Source organism: Camellia sinensis, chromosome 12 (assembly GCF_055761805.1).
Source record: "Camellia sinensis isolate YWXY chromosome 12, ASM5576180v1, whole genome shotgun sequence".
Taxonomy (NCBI): Eukaryota; Viridiplantae; Streptophyta; class Magnoliopsida; order Ericales; family Theaceae; genus Camellia; species Camellia sinensis.
In genome coordinates this window covers 114,204,441-114,220,713 of record NC_138972.1, presented here as the reverse complement: position 1 = coordinate 114,220,713, position 16,273 = coordinate 114,204,441, and positions in this window count along the sequence as shown.

Sequence of the window (16,273 nt, the reverse complement as noted above, 5' to 3'; positions counted from 1 at the left end):
TTATTTTAATAATTGTTTTACTGCTTTAAAGGGAAGGTCAGAAAATTCGTTATTTCTTCAAAATGTGAGTTTTCGCAAACTTTCACTTTAATTTAATAATGTAATATAATTTGTTTAAATTCTTTTATTGCTTTAACGGGAAGACTGCACCACCCATATATCTGTTATAATTTACTATTTATTTTAATAATTGTTTTACTGCTTTAAAGGGAAGGTCAGAAAATTCGTTATTTCTTCAAAATGTGAGTTTTCGCAAACTTTCACTTAAATTTAATAATGTAATATAATTTGTTTAAATTCTTTTATTGCTTTATTTATTGCTTTAAAAGGAAGACTGCACCACCCATATATCTGTTGTAATTTACTGTTTATTTTAATAATTGTTTTACCGCTTTAAAGGGAAGATTGTAGCACCCACACATCTGTTGTAATTTACTAGTGTGCATAAATTGTTATAATTTATTGTTTTAAATAAACTATTGTAATTTACTGCTTTGAATGGTCGGTGCCACACCACCTACATAAATTGTTGTAATTTACTACTTTAAATGATTGGTCAAAACCACCTAATTTGTTAAAAATGTAACCCCACCTGGTGAATAGTGACCGACTGTGAATAGTAATCACCGAGTGAATAGTAAACCCTACGATGAATAGTACATCTAGTGATGACTAGTAACTGTGGACGAAAAATGCCCGGTAAGATAAAGAATGACTAGGGAGGGTGAATAGTAATTGCCGCGGTGAATAGTACTGTCGGTGGTGAATAGTGCTCTCGGATGAATAATTCTTTCGCAAAAATGAGTTTTTCCGGGCAAAACAGAACAATCTTCTAGCAATAAACAAAACCATTTCCGACGGTCGATCTCCGAGACATCTTTCTATTTTCTTTTATTTAGAGAAAGTTGTGAAGTTTTTATTTTGTTGTAATATTTTTCTTCTCCTCCTCCCTTATTCGAATATGTAATTATTCAAGTGATGTAGTAATTCTCTGCACTGCTTCTTTTTATCCCGTTCTTTTATTTGTTTTTCATATTTTGTAAATATGCATCTTATATTATGCTTGTCATCATATCCATGCCTTGCATCCATATTTTATGCCTTAAGATCCGGCTAAATTTGCATCTTTGAGTTTAATTGATTGTTATGTGATTTTGTACACGACCTCATGTTTTAAGATAATTCACTACAAATTGGATCTGCAGTTGCTTTTCATGAGTGAATTTCGTTATGATCTTGTATATAGAATCATGTATATATTTTACTAACTTTGTTTTGTACCAGATTGCGAAACTCGGTAAATATGTTAGTTTTCATGTTTTAACATCCTACTTGTGTGTGTTTTTCTACTATGTTTAGCATCCTACTATGTGGTTATTTGCTATTTGATATAACACTATACATACAAGTGAGTGAAGGTTATAATGTTTAATTTGGAATAAAATTGATTTTCATGATTGCACTATTCAAAACATTTTTAAGATAATGAAATCAAGTTGTTCCAAAATGGACGACACAGTTTATATTTGTTTGCTTCACATAGTAAATTTTAGGATTTATTATTAATAATCAGAATATGAACACACACTAAAAATAAAAATCATATCATGGTTAGTAAAAGCTGATCTTTTGATCGGATGTCACGCTCCAAAATTTGGACAATTAAATATTTAATTAGAACTAAATCCCAATCAATATTCTATCATCCAAATCCTAAGAGTGAAACAAAATCTAAATGTTTTCGTCTCAATTTGGTTTAAGAAAATTTCAATGCTCAAAAAAAAAAAAATATTACAAACGCCAGCCAAAGCCATCCATCATAAATTCATAACTATCCAATTCCTCCAACATTAAAGTAGCAACAAATAGTCAAAACAACTTAAATAATGTAAAATTAGAAAATAACCCACAATGCCAAATTATCAAAATACTAAGGTCATAAAAAAAATTAATAATAAATAAATAAACTAATATCAACCCTAAACTCCAGAAAACAAAAGAATTCTGAGAGACATGCCTTACAACTATAGTTATTTCTCGTTACCACTGTAGTCCCAACAAATCCTGCAAAGAAAGCTCAGCTGTGTTAGATAATGTCTCAATGGGACCACATAATTAAATGTGGTGTTATCATTTATAAGAAGCCTACAATTTAAGTGATTCAATTTAGTTAATAGGCTTAAGGGTATATGTGTTATGGACCTAATGTGTAGATACTAGTTGTATAATTTCTATTTCTATGAGGGGCAGAAATAGAAATTAAAACATATTGGTTAAAGTTGGTTTTCATTACCTTTCAGTTTTAAAACCAATAATGGTTAATTTATTGGTTTTCATTACCTTTCAGTTTTGAAAACCAATTACAACCTTTAAAAGGTTATGGTCCCTATTCCTTCCCAAGTGAAAATAAGAACACTGTTTGTTTTTCTAAATCCTCTCAAGGAGAAACATAAGGCACCAAAGGGGAAAGGATTAGAAGGCAATAACATAGTCAATATCAAAGGTTTTATTGACAATCAGATGCTTCCGTTTAACCGTTCATCGATGGATTCGGGTAAGTTTTAGTCTTGTTTTCTTGATGATATACATGGTAAATGATCCAAAGTGTAAGGTTTATGTTCTGAAATTTATGTTTACAAGTGGTATCAGAGCGGTTATATCATGTGTATTATCAGAATAGATATGCTTTTATTCATCCTATTTAGTTTCCTGGAATCAGATTCTGTTTTTTGTATAACGGGTTTGGTTTCTGCACTGTTTTTCATTCAATGTATGAAACAAAGACAAAACCGTGGTTTCTGTAAATCAGAATACCATTATGTTCTAATTTTCTTATCACAAATTGATTTGGAGTTTTCTTTTCACTTGATACATGTGATTTGTGGTTTTAAAAAAATATATATATATTATTTTTGGAACCGTCAATTATATATATATATATATGAGAGGGTAATTTTTGGGAAAAATTGGGCCGAGCTGCGAGTTGGGCTTTGAGGCCCAAAACGCAAAGGACTGAGTAAAAAAGGCCGTAAAGGGTATTCCGGCCCAGGAGAGATTGAAGGCACTCCGGCCCAAGCTGTTAGAGTTACTCCGGTCAAGAACGATAGATTTACTCCGGTTCTGAGGAGATGTTGACTCACTCCGGCCCAAGGAGGTGAGATTACTCCGGCTCAAGAAGAGATAGTTACTTCGGCCCAAGGAAGAGTAAAACTACTCCGGTCTAGAGGCAACTCACAGTTGGGTCGATCTCAGTTAGTCTGGTCGCAGTATGTTCTGGGAAGGCCGGTTTCGGAATTAAACCGGTCGTGACATACAATGGTTAGGTCAGTCAGAACTTGTTACTTGGAAGTTTGATCTAAGCACACCAAGGTTGAACAGGGGCAGCCGAAGTAAGGAGTTAGAGGAGAAGACCGAGCTAAGGATAGTTCGGCCTTCTGTGGCTCGGTATAGCCAATTTTACTTCGGTCAAATGGAAGTTCGGCCATAAAGAAAACCATCCCACTTGGTTTAAGCAGTGGGGGAGGGTGTAAAAGGATAAGCATTATCCTTAAGAGAATGAATCCTAGGAGGACTCTGCATGGAGAAATACAAGTCCCACTAGGATTGTGCCATGGGAAACTTATAAAAGCTCACAAGCATCACCTTGGAGGAGGTAATTGAACACAATCTTTCTGAGAATTTAGAGCTTTGTCTATTTGTCAAGTTTTCTGACTTAGGCATCGGAGAGGTTTCCGGCACACACCCGCCGGCTAGCTCACGTTTGTGTTTTCAGGTGACAAAGCGACGTCGTACGGAGGAGCGTGGACTTGGTCAACAGGATTATACGAGGAGAATTATTTCTTCCCCGTACAATTGGTGCCGTCTGTGGGAAGAACAGACAAGAACAAAAACCTCTTGACTAAGCTTCTCCTTTTCTCATTCAATGGCACACATTGAAGACTTGCCGCAGTCCGCCGTCGACGGACTAACTCCAGAAGGGGGCGCGAGGCGTGAAGGATTACCTGCTGTCCCTCCCATGGCGGACTTGGAGCCCCAACAACATAATTCCAGGAGGAGTGGCAGGGGAAGGCGGAATGGCAGCCCTCGTCACTCTCAAAGTCCCGACAGACAAAGGAGGAGGATTGATCCTCAAGCCCTGGAAGATCGCGTAAAGGAACAGGATGAACTAATTCGAAGGATGGCGGCGGACATGGAGGCTTTGAAACGCCAGATGAAGACTAAAGATGTGGCGACAGGAGAGGAGCGCAAGCACAAGACGCCCCCTCGCCACTCAGAGAATCGTAGTAGGAATACTACACCCTCCCAAGGAGAGAGCAGAAGCCTCAGGACAGGCAACACTCACTCCTTATCTTCAAGAACTCGTCACTCCAGGTCTGAGAGGACGAGATCCGAAAGATCATACACTGAAGGAAGCACGTATTGGCCTTCACATTCACACCAAACCAGATCCAGACAAACAGAGCTACCCAGGTCATCCGACTTACGAACCGTGCTAGAAGAAAAAGCACGATGCAAGGAGGATGCCAGGGCAAGGGATCCACACCGAGTTTCGGCCTTACAACGGTTGGCTCCTCGGACGCATGGAAGCGTCGAGGTTGGAATGCCAATACCGCGACCGGCCTACGAACCAACGGACAAGGCATTGGCAAGACTACAGACTTCGCCGTTTGTCCCAGCGATCGAAAACGCGCCCCTACCATCAAGCTTCCTTCAGCCGAAGTTCAATACATATGAAGGGAAGACGGACCCGTATTCACACCTGAGCCACTTTCGCCAAGTCATGGCTGTGTACAGGCGAAACGAGGCCTTAATGTGCATACTCTTCCCGTCAAGTCTGGGCGACCTAGGCTTGACTTGGTTCGAAAAGCTCCCAGAGGGCAGCATAGCCTCCTGGGCCCAGTTGGCAGAAGCGTTCGTAACGAGGTTTCGGACAAATACTAAGACACCGGTGGAGATAGACCAGTTACTCTCCATCGACATGGGTGAAAAAGAGACCCTCAGATCTTACAACAGTCGCTACTGGGAGACATTCAATCAGATTGGAGACTGTCCCACCAATCTAGCCATTGCGCAATATAAAAGAGGCCTACCAGTAGGGAATCGACTAAGGGACTCGATCACCATGACGCCACCCCTCACCATGGAGGCCCTGATGGAAAGAGTGCATCAGCACATCAGGGTAGAAGAGGATGGCGCGCGTGCTAAAGCAAAATCAAGTACGACCGCAGCACCAGAAAAGAAAACCCCTGCCAAGGTCAACATGGTTGACCGAAGTAACAAGAACGGACGTGGCAGACGAGATAACGGAGAAGACCCAGACAAAAGATGGTTGAGAATCCGCACTGCCATAACAACGGTGTTCAAAAAACCAATATATCGAATTCTGAGCGAAATCAAAGATGAGCCTTTTGTCAAGTGGCCAGCCAAGCTTGGGGAAGCTCAGAAGAATTACGACGACAGATCACGGTGCACCTTCCACAAAGAAAAGGGGCACCGAACTGAGAATTGCACGCCACTAAGACAGCACTTGGAAGAATTGGTGGCAGCAGGCCACTTGGACAAATACATTGAAGGAGGAGCGCAACCGGCCCCCCAAGATCATAATGACCATCCCAACAGAATGCCAATCGATGCACCACCTCAAGGCACTATCAATGTAATTCATGGAGTTTTTGAACCTGAGCGCGTATGCGAGCTCAGAGGTTCAATCAAGAAAGCTGAGCACTTTAGGGAGGTATTAAGTGCCCAACCTACCATCAAGAAGGGGAGGACAGAGGCAACAAACGTCATGTCCTTTTCGGATAAGGACTTGGAACGAATTTACTGTCCCCATAATGATGCCCTGGTTGTCACTCTCCGAGTCAAGGATTTTGACGTCAAGCGGATTTTGATTGACCAGGGTAGTTCATGTGAGATCATGTATTACGACACATTCAAACAACTAAAGCTGCAAGACAAAGACTTGGCGCCTGCAGTTTCTCCCCTGATTGGATTCAACTCCATGCCAGAATGGCCTGTCGGCAAAATAATCCTTCCAGTCAGAGCAGGGAGTGTAACAAAACAAGTGGAGTTCTGGGTATTGAAGGTCCCCTCCACCTACAACATCATCCTGGGCAGAACATGGCTGCATGCCATGCGTTCGGTAGCGTCATCATACCATCAGGTAATGCGGTTCCCCAATGACGCCGGTATTATTGAAGAAGTATATGGCGATCAGATCATGTCAAAACAGTGCTTCGCCACAGCGAATGGAAGCCGAGCTGCCAAAGGATACGTTCATTCGGTGGAAGAGCCAGAAAGTAATGAACTATTCGCGGATGTCGGCAAAGAGGCTGATCAGAAAGCAGTAGAGGACTTGGTGGAGGTAAAAATAGATGAGAAGAACCCGGATAAGTTCTTCTTGCTTGGCTCATCGTTGTCCAGCACTGAGAGATTAGAGGTCTTGGAATTCTTGACCTCTAATATCGAAGTGTTTGCCTGGACACCTTACGACATGCCAGGCATTGATCCAAACTTCATCAGTCACCAACTCAATGTCCATCCATCCGCCAGACCAGTCATTCAACGCACACGCAGATCGGCACTCCACTACGCCGAAATAGTGGCAGAAGAGGTAAGCAACCTGCTGGAAGCAGGAGCAATAAGGGAAGTGCACTACCCAAGATGGATCTCCAACACAGTCGTAGTGCCGAAAAAGAATGGTAAATGGCGTGTCTGCGTCGACTACAAAACAGTCAACAAGGTGTGCCCAAAAGATAGCTTTCCTCTACCAATGATAGATCAACTGGTGGACCTGACGGCAGGGCATAACCGACTTAGCTTTCTGGATGCATACAGAGGCTACCACCAGATCGCCATGCATGAACCAGACCAAGAGGTCACATCCTTCACAACACCAGGATTGAACGGGTTTGGTTTCTGCACTGTTTTTCATTCAATGTATGAAACAAAGACAAAACCGTGGTTTCTGTAAATCAGAATACCATTATGTTCTAATTTTCTTATCACAAATTGATTTGGAGTTTTCTTTTCACTTGATACATGTGATTTGTGGTTTTAAAAAAATATATATATATTATTTTTGGAACCGTCAATTATATATATATATATATATGTATATAATTGGGATTGCTGCAGATTATATAACATATACGGGTAACAAATTTAGAAATCTTTAAATTTAATGTAATTTCATACAACGTCTACGGAAATTTAATTTTCTAATGTTCTAAATATAAGTCAATTCAAACAAGATGTCACAAAAGTGATCTCTCTTGTCTAGATTGTTTTATATGGAATGTTTTGATGTTCATGTTTGTGTATCTCATGCGGGTATTTATCGGTCCAAAGACATGATTAATACTTGGCAGAATTACACACACATTTTGTGGTGATAAACATGTGCCAATTGTCGAGGAAACCTAATGTGAATAATAAATCCATCAAAAGATAGATTTGTTATTTGACATAACTTATTGTCAATGTTTGATCATTACAACAAGAATACCACTTACAGTTAATATCACTACCCAAAGGCTTGGTATTAATGTTGTGCTAGGTATCTTGAGATGTTGTCATTAAATTAATTTATTTAGAGATTATCTGTTTGGTAACTTAATGTGGAATCGTCCCACAATACACCATGCCAGGATCACCTAGCATGAATGGTGTATCTGAGAGACGAAACCGGACTCTTAAGGATATGGTAAGAAGTATGATCAGTCATTCTACTTTACCAGAGTCCCTCTGGGGTGAGGCTCTAAAGACAGCAACTTATATCTTAAATCGGGTGCCAACTAAAGCAGTTGTAAAAGAAAGAGTGCAGAGTGGACAGATTTCCATAGAGCACATTGGGACAAACTCCATGATAACAGATCCACTTACGAAGGGACTACCACCCAAGGTCTTTCATGAGCACACTCCTCAGATGGGTGTTGTTCTATTTGAGAACATTCTGGTTTAGTGGGAGTTTGTATTTATATTACTGTTTTATGTCAGCCTTGAGTTTTATCTATGTAATTAGATTAATTTCTGCAGAAATGAAATATTCAGTTTATTACGCTCTGTTACGTATTGTGAAGTATTGATCTCAATAAAGTTAAGTAGGACCAGTTGGAAATAGGCATGTATGGATCACATCACATGTAATTTCCATGCTACGCATCCATGATTGATCTATGTCATTTAGCTGTATTAGTATACGTGACCATTGGTGGGTCGAGTTACGATTGATGTAACGAAGACCGCTTTGATCCTATATTAATATAGTTAATGGACAAGATTGTTTGGATACCCTCAAGTTATGATAACAAATTTCTGAGCTCACTAAAGTTAAGCACATTTTTCAGGATACATATGTGGTCCAGTGAGAGATTGTTAGATAATGTCTCAATGGGACCACATAATTAAATGTGGTGTTATCATTTATAAGAAGCCTACAATTTAAGTGATTCAATTTAGTTAATAGGCTTAAGGGTATATGTGTTATGGACCTAATGTGTAGATACTAGTTGTATAATTTCTATTTCTATGAGGGGCAGAAATAGAAATTAAAACATATTGGTTAAAGTTGGTTTTCATTACCTTTCAGTTTTAAAACCAATAATGGTTAATTTATTGGTTTTCATTACCTTTCAGTTTTGAAAACCAATTACAACCTTTAAAAGGTTATGGTCCCTATTCCTTCCCAAGTGAAAATAAGAACACTGTTTGTTTTTCTAAATCCTCTCAAGGAGAAACATAAGGCACCAAAGGGGAAAGGATTAGAAGGCAATAACATAGTCATATCAAAGGTTTTATTGACAATCAGACGCTTCCGTTTAACCGTTCATCGATGGATTCGGGTAAGTTTTAGTCTTGTTTTCTTGATGATATACATGGTAAATGATCCAAAGTGTAAGGTTTATGTTCTGAAATTTATGTTTACAGGCTGTGCTTAAACAGAACACACCCGAGATGCCAAAAGACAAAACGGATCAGTATACAAATATACTGGTATGAGTACAAGATTTGATACCCACGTGTCCACCAGATATAAATAAAAATACATTTAATTCTTGTTACAAGACAAGACAAGACAAGACAAGTAAAGTTATTCTTGTTCGTTTGTGATTGCTTGTTAGTGTGCTAAACAAGTTCCCAGATCCTAATATAGTGCAGGGGATAATTACAGTTCAAAGAGAGGGAATGATCTATTTTATGCTATCTAGAGTCCAGCCTTTACAGAGATGAAAGATATTTAAAGAAAAACCATGCTCAAATTAAAACAAAAATGGTATATGTCAACCCCATAAATAATGGGATATCTAAAGATATTTTATGCTAAAAAATGCTATAAGAATCGCTTACCTGTTTGAGGTTCATCATTTTTTTCGATTTTGTCCTTTTATTTTGAATAATTTATTAATGGTAGCCTATATGTTGAGTGAAAATTTTTTCGTAATTGCGCAAACATTCTTGGTCAATTATGAAGAGTGCTACTATTAACACCCCATTAATTATTTTGGATCACCTATTTCTTTGGATCTCCACTTTTAAATTTTAAAACCCTTAAGATTTCTTTTCTCTCCCCAAATGATGGCAAAATTATTCTTGTGAAAATATTTCACACATTCAATTGAATGCATACCCCCAAAAAACCTCTCTTCCAAAAACCCTAAGAAAACCCACGAAAAAGAAGAAGAGCTAAATGTGACTACTGTCTCTGCTGCCTTATCATTTTCTTCGATATGACCATTGTCACAGTTGGTATTCTCTCTCTCTCTCTCTCTCTCTCTCTCTCTATATATATATATATATATATATATCCATAAACATATAAATAATGTTCGATTATCTATTTCTGAACAAATAATAAATGTTTGATTACCTATTCCTGAACAAAGAAAAAATGTTTGGGCCTATGTTCCAGAATTTTGATCATATGTTCGAGAGTTCAATCTCGAAAAAATAATGAACAGTTTTTTTTTTTCTATTTTTTTTTCAAAAAACTTACCCTTACAGGGCTAATCTCTTCTAAGTTAAGAACACTATCAAAGCTATGAACCTTCTCTGAGTTTTTATTGTTATACTCCTTTCGTCTCATGGAGTTGTGGTTGCTAGAAAAACTTTCATTTATTGTCATTGCCAGAAAAGTGTAGGTAATCAAATGGTTGCCACCATTACTGTCGAAATATTGTCGCCACAGGGTTTTCAAGATTTTGAGGGTAGGTAAGTTTTGACGGTGGGATTTTGGGAAGATAGAAGGGTGGTGATGGAGATGAGTGCTCTCATAAATCATAATTCATGATATAGTGGGTGTGTGGGCTTAATTGTGAAATAGGATGTCCCCAAATTAATGATATCATTTTTAGTAATTTTATTTGAATTTATTATTGTAATTAAAAAATACTAAAAAATGGGAAATCCAAAATAATTGACGAGGTGCTAATAGCAGCACTCATTATGAAATAGGTTTTCATAATTACGCAAACATTCTTAGTCAATTATGAAATATAAATCTTTTATTTTTTAATAAGTTACAAATACACCCATATATGGTTGTTTAAAATATGAATCAGCCCTATAATACTAGAAATTACAACTATCGTTTGTTATAAATTTTAATTCAACACAATACTCAAGAAAAAAATGGGGGCGAATTTGGTTAAAACCCTCTCATAATAAAATTTTAATGCATTAAGAGCATCCCCAGCAGATGCCTTAAAATAGGTTTTTACTATTATAAAAGGTTGATTCTTCAAAAATCTAACCCCATCAGATCCCTTACATAATCCCTTAAATTTAGGATTGCTACGATGACTCCCTATTTGTAGAGAGTTACTGTACCTCCCTCATATTTGATAAATTCTTATTTTATTTCGTTGAAGGGGCGAGCACAGCAGCCCAGACAAAAGGCTGGATGTCCAGGGAGTTGACCAGTCGAACATCTGAGCGAATGACCTCACCTCTATTTAAGAGAGAGCCTTTGTTTCAATGAAGCCCATAGCCCATGGTTAGGACTAGACATGTACAACAAAGGCAGAAGCAACAAGTCTCTCTATAAGAAGTCAATGGAGATGGTAGTTAACATTGTCAAGCTATCATCTTGTGAGAAGTTGCCAAGATGAGTCTTGGAACAGCTAGTGCTCCACCAGCTACCAAAAATATTACATCTTTCTCAGGCTCTGTTGCCAATACTTCACCGCTAATGCAAAAAGCAGCTCAAAGCCCATCTCTTTTCTGAGACGAGTTTGATAAGAAGGCTACAGATTATGTCAAAAAGGTACATGCGAAGAACCAAAATCATTCCAGTGAACCATCGACACTTTCTCCTTCGTTATTTTATTATTAAAAAAATTCAAATTTAAAAGCAATTGAAAAAATTATTTTAATAGAATAGAGAAAGAATATAGAGTTTGAAAGGGAAAGTAAATGAAAAAGTGATTCCTAAAATAAGGAATAGATTTTTTAATAATATTTTAGGATAAAATTTAAGTAAACTGCTAGGGATGATCTAAGAATAAGCACAAAAAGTCTTCTTTAGAAAGTCCAACAAATATCACTATTATCAAAATATTAAATTTTAAAATAATATAACTTTTGATATAAATGTCGATTTTTAATAAAATTAATATTTTTAAAATTCTCTCATCAAGATCTATCAAATAAAATCCATATTGATTATGAAATTCTTTTCTTTTTTTAAATTATTACCATTGAAATTGATGGAAACAGTAACAGTAACAGTAACAACATGTTACTTTGTTTGACAGTAACAGATTATTCTGGCAATAGTGTCCAAGAAAGAAAATATATATATATATTTTACTTTATCCTTACTCAATTATGTGTTTTCTTCTTAAGGGGTTTATGAAAAAAAATAAATTGGGTTGTCATTTTCACCAAATAAGGGTCCAATGGAGGGGTTTTGACTAAATTTTCTAAAAAATAAATAAATAAATTATTCTCCTATGCAATAATAATTTATCACGTATTACTATTACAATATGTTTAAGTTTTGTATTTTGATAATTTTTAAAAATTAGAATATTGTTTTATGAAATTGAATAAAATAAATCATTAAATATATGATAGAATTATGTGGTATGATATGTATCATTTTTTGATTTGTTATACATCTAATGATGTAGACTCCAATTCTATTACCGTATCATTTTGGATGAATTTATGAGTTTTTAACATTTCTTCCGAATTTATTATAAAAAAAATTATAGTGTGTAATTTTTCGCAACAGATAAATATAAAATAAATACTAAGATAATTTTTCTATCTAAAAAAAAACTACTAAGATAAGTCTTTTCTTTCCGATTTTACCTTTTCATTTTGAATAATTTACTAATAGTGATCTATATGTTGAGTGAAGGTTGTTTCGTAATTACGCAAACATTCTTAGTCAATTATGCAATAGATTTTTTCGTAATTACTTTAACATTCTTGATCAATTATGAAACAAGTTTTTTCGTAATTACGCAAGCATTCTTAGTCAATTATGAAACATAAATATTTTATTTTTTTAACAAATTACAAATACATCCATAAGATTTGTTTAAAATATGAATCGGTTCTATAATACTAGAAATTACAACTATCATTTTAACACAATACTTAGAGGGGAAATATATATATATATATATATATTCTCCAATGCAATAATAAATTATCAAAATTATATATTGAAAAATATTTTTCATATCATTAAAAACTGTTAATTGACTTAATGATTTATTTATTAACAAAATGGTTAATTGAAAAATATTTTTTATATCATTAAAAATTATTATGTACTTAAAGATATACTTATTAATAAAATTGGTTATTTGTAATATCAATATGATTTATGTATTAATAAAATTAGTCATTTGTATATATATGTATTTGCTTCTGCTTCTTTATTAGTTCAGTGAATTATCTTACTAATTTTTTTTAGAAAGAAGAATTATCTTAGTATTTATTTTATATTTATCTGTTGAGAAAAGTTACACACTATAATTTTTTTTTTATAAAAATTTAGAACAAATGTTAAAGACTCATAAATTTACTCAAATGATATGGTAATAAAATTAGAGTCTACATCATTATGTGTATAACAAATCAAAAAAATGATACATGTCATATCACATAATTCTATTATAATTTAATGATTTATTTTATTTAATTTTATAGAATAATATTCTAATTTTTAGAGAGAGAGAGAGAGAGAGGTTTTCATCACTTGAACACAAAGATCGCATACACGGTAATTCTTTCTTTTTAAATATATATACAGCTTTTTTTTATATATATATAAACTTTTGAAGAAATATAATATAATAAATTATTCATATATTAATTTTTAAATAAAATTCAGTTGTTTAGATATTATATTTTGATTTATTTATTTAAAAGTTGATATTTGAACATTATCTTTTGTTCACTCCATTTGAAAATTGTCAATTTTAGTTAATTTTTTATGATAAGACTGTTTTTTTTTTTCTTTTTTTTGTTGACTAATTTAATTCTATTTGGTCGAGCTCAAATGAGGCCTAATTGTTACCACTAGGTGGTTGCTATACAGTAAGGCTACTCCTAACACTAGATATGGTTCGCTCAGGTTTGGAAAGTTCGTCCTACCAACTATATATACTGTCGCCCAAGTAGCTGACCCCAGGGAGAGTGGAACCTTGGACCTCAAGGCTTATGCCCTAAGATCTTAACAATAGCAGTTGATTCGCGTCATGTATGTGTTATTTTTTTTAAAAAAAATATTTGATGGTACAATGTGTGTTATAAAAGAATAATCAGTGTTTGGTTTCAGTTTTCTGAATCCAGTTTTTTGAAAATTAAATTTTTTATTTTTCGTGTTTTTTTATTTTTAGTAAATATTTTTGAAATTGTAAGTTTTTTTATTTTTTACTTTTTTAGATGCACCTTACTTAGATGTATTTAAAAAGTAAAATATTTGTGAAAAAATATTTCAAAAAATTAATAAATACACAAAAATATACTAATTTTTTTTTTTTTTTTTGTATTTTTGGTATTTAGTGAATTTTTAAAAAATTTATTTTCTCAAAAATTGTACTTTTAAAGTATATTTATGTTAGATGTGTCTAAAAATTAAAAAAAAAATCAGTAAAAACAAAAAATACGAAAAATTAGAAAGTAGAATTTTCTGAAAAGTGTTTTTAGAAAACTCAAACCAAGAAAAGTAAATGATTTTAATTATTTATTTTGATAATATTGACACTAGCATTCTATAAAATTGCTACTTGAAAATTCTATATTTTAATTTTAGGTAAATTATTTGTGTATTTTGATAATTTTAGTTCTATCATATCATAAAAGTGTAATTATCATATAATAATTTTGTATGATATATATTAAATCATAAAATAGTAAAATAAATACTCATTTTGATATTAAAAATAATAGTTAAATGAGAAGAAGAATTAGTAATATAAAAAAGTAATTCTAACTATTTAATATTCTTTTATATTCATTTGGAAAATAAACATATGTAGAAATGTATAAAATTTATTAAAAAAAATTAAATATAAATATGTTGTGGTTAGATTATCAGTAATGATTTTATATGATATATATATATATATATTAAATTATAAGATTGTAAAATAAATACTCTTAATTAAATTAAAATATCAACTATATAAAAAAAAATTCTACAATGATTAATCAAAAAAGAATCACATAACAACATCTAAACTCAAAAAGAAAAAATAATGAAAATATCTAAACAATAGATATATCTCAATGTGTGAACTGATTAATATGATGTTGAAATATAAAAGAACTTGTTATTCAATAATTAAAAAATAACTCAAGCAGTAAATCTAAATTTTAGAAGTTTTTCGAAAGTGTCATTATTGTATAGATTTTTCTTCCTGTGAGTTGTGATTATATAAAATAATGTAAAAAATGAAGTATAATTTCATATGTAAAATCACTATAAAATTTAAACGATAAATCTATAATATTGAATTGGTATTAGGTATAATGCATGGAAAAATAAGAAGAGGGGGGGGAGGAGGGGGATTTCACATTAAAAAAAAAATCTTAATATCAAAGAAAAACATGAAACGAAAAATTGGTTTTAGATTTGTGGATTATTTCAATTTACTATTAAAAATATGGCCTAATTTGAGAACTTGATTAAAAGTCAAATTTTGACTTTTCAACTTATTTTTTGTCACATCACCTCTTTACTTTTTTATACATTTTTTCAAAAAATGTTTAAAAAAAAAGTCAAAAAATTAACTTTTAGCTAACTTTTCAAAACAACCTTATATGGAAAAAAATATATGTCGAATAGAATCCATATAATAGATAAAGTTAGTATAATTTAAATTAGGTTTGAGTTTGTGTAGAACTCTATATAATTAAGAAAATAAATGCTGATTTGACTCTTTTAGAAAAAAAGTAAACTTTTATAATGTGTCATCTAAATATGAAAAAAAATATTACTTTTAATATAATATATATATATATATATCAGTAATGATACATAGCTCTAATACTAGAGCTCTAAATGGAACTCTAATGAGTTGAGAGAGAGAGAGAGTAAAGAGAAATAAAAAGATAGTGTGAATTCCACCTTCACATGAACACTTTCCATATCATTAGAGCTGCATTACAACTCTTAAATTAAAACTTTCGAACATTATTCTTTTTGTTAATGATAGCCGGTCAATAAATAACATATAATATTTATATATATTTTTTATTTTTAATACACTTTTTTATATAGGCTAACGGAGCTATAGATCTAATTTCGAGTGTATGAGCTATTATTAAAATATATTTATGTTTTATATTTTTATATTTTTTATAAATTAAAATATTATTCTACAAAATTGAATATAATAAATCATTAAATATATGATAAAATTATGTAATATAATATGTTTCATTTTTTGATTTGTCATATACCTAATGATGTAGACTCCAATTTTATTATTATATCATTTTGAGTGAATTTATGAATCCTTAATATTTCTTTCGAATTTATTAAAACCTTATGGGTGTATTTGGGGAACTTCTATTTGCACATACCATTTCCCCTCTTCCCACACACTTAATGATATTTTTTTATTACATTTTTGTTCTAAAATAAAATTACCAAAATATCCCTTTCTTCTTCAACCAAAACCCTAGCCCTAATCACCCCCTTCGTCACCTCCCCCATCCCTTTCATTGCCTTCCCCACCAGCCCTCCTCTTCTCGAATCGAAACCCCTCCCCACCCCATCGCTCATCGGTCACACTCCCCAGTAGGGGTG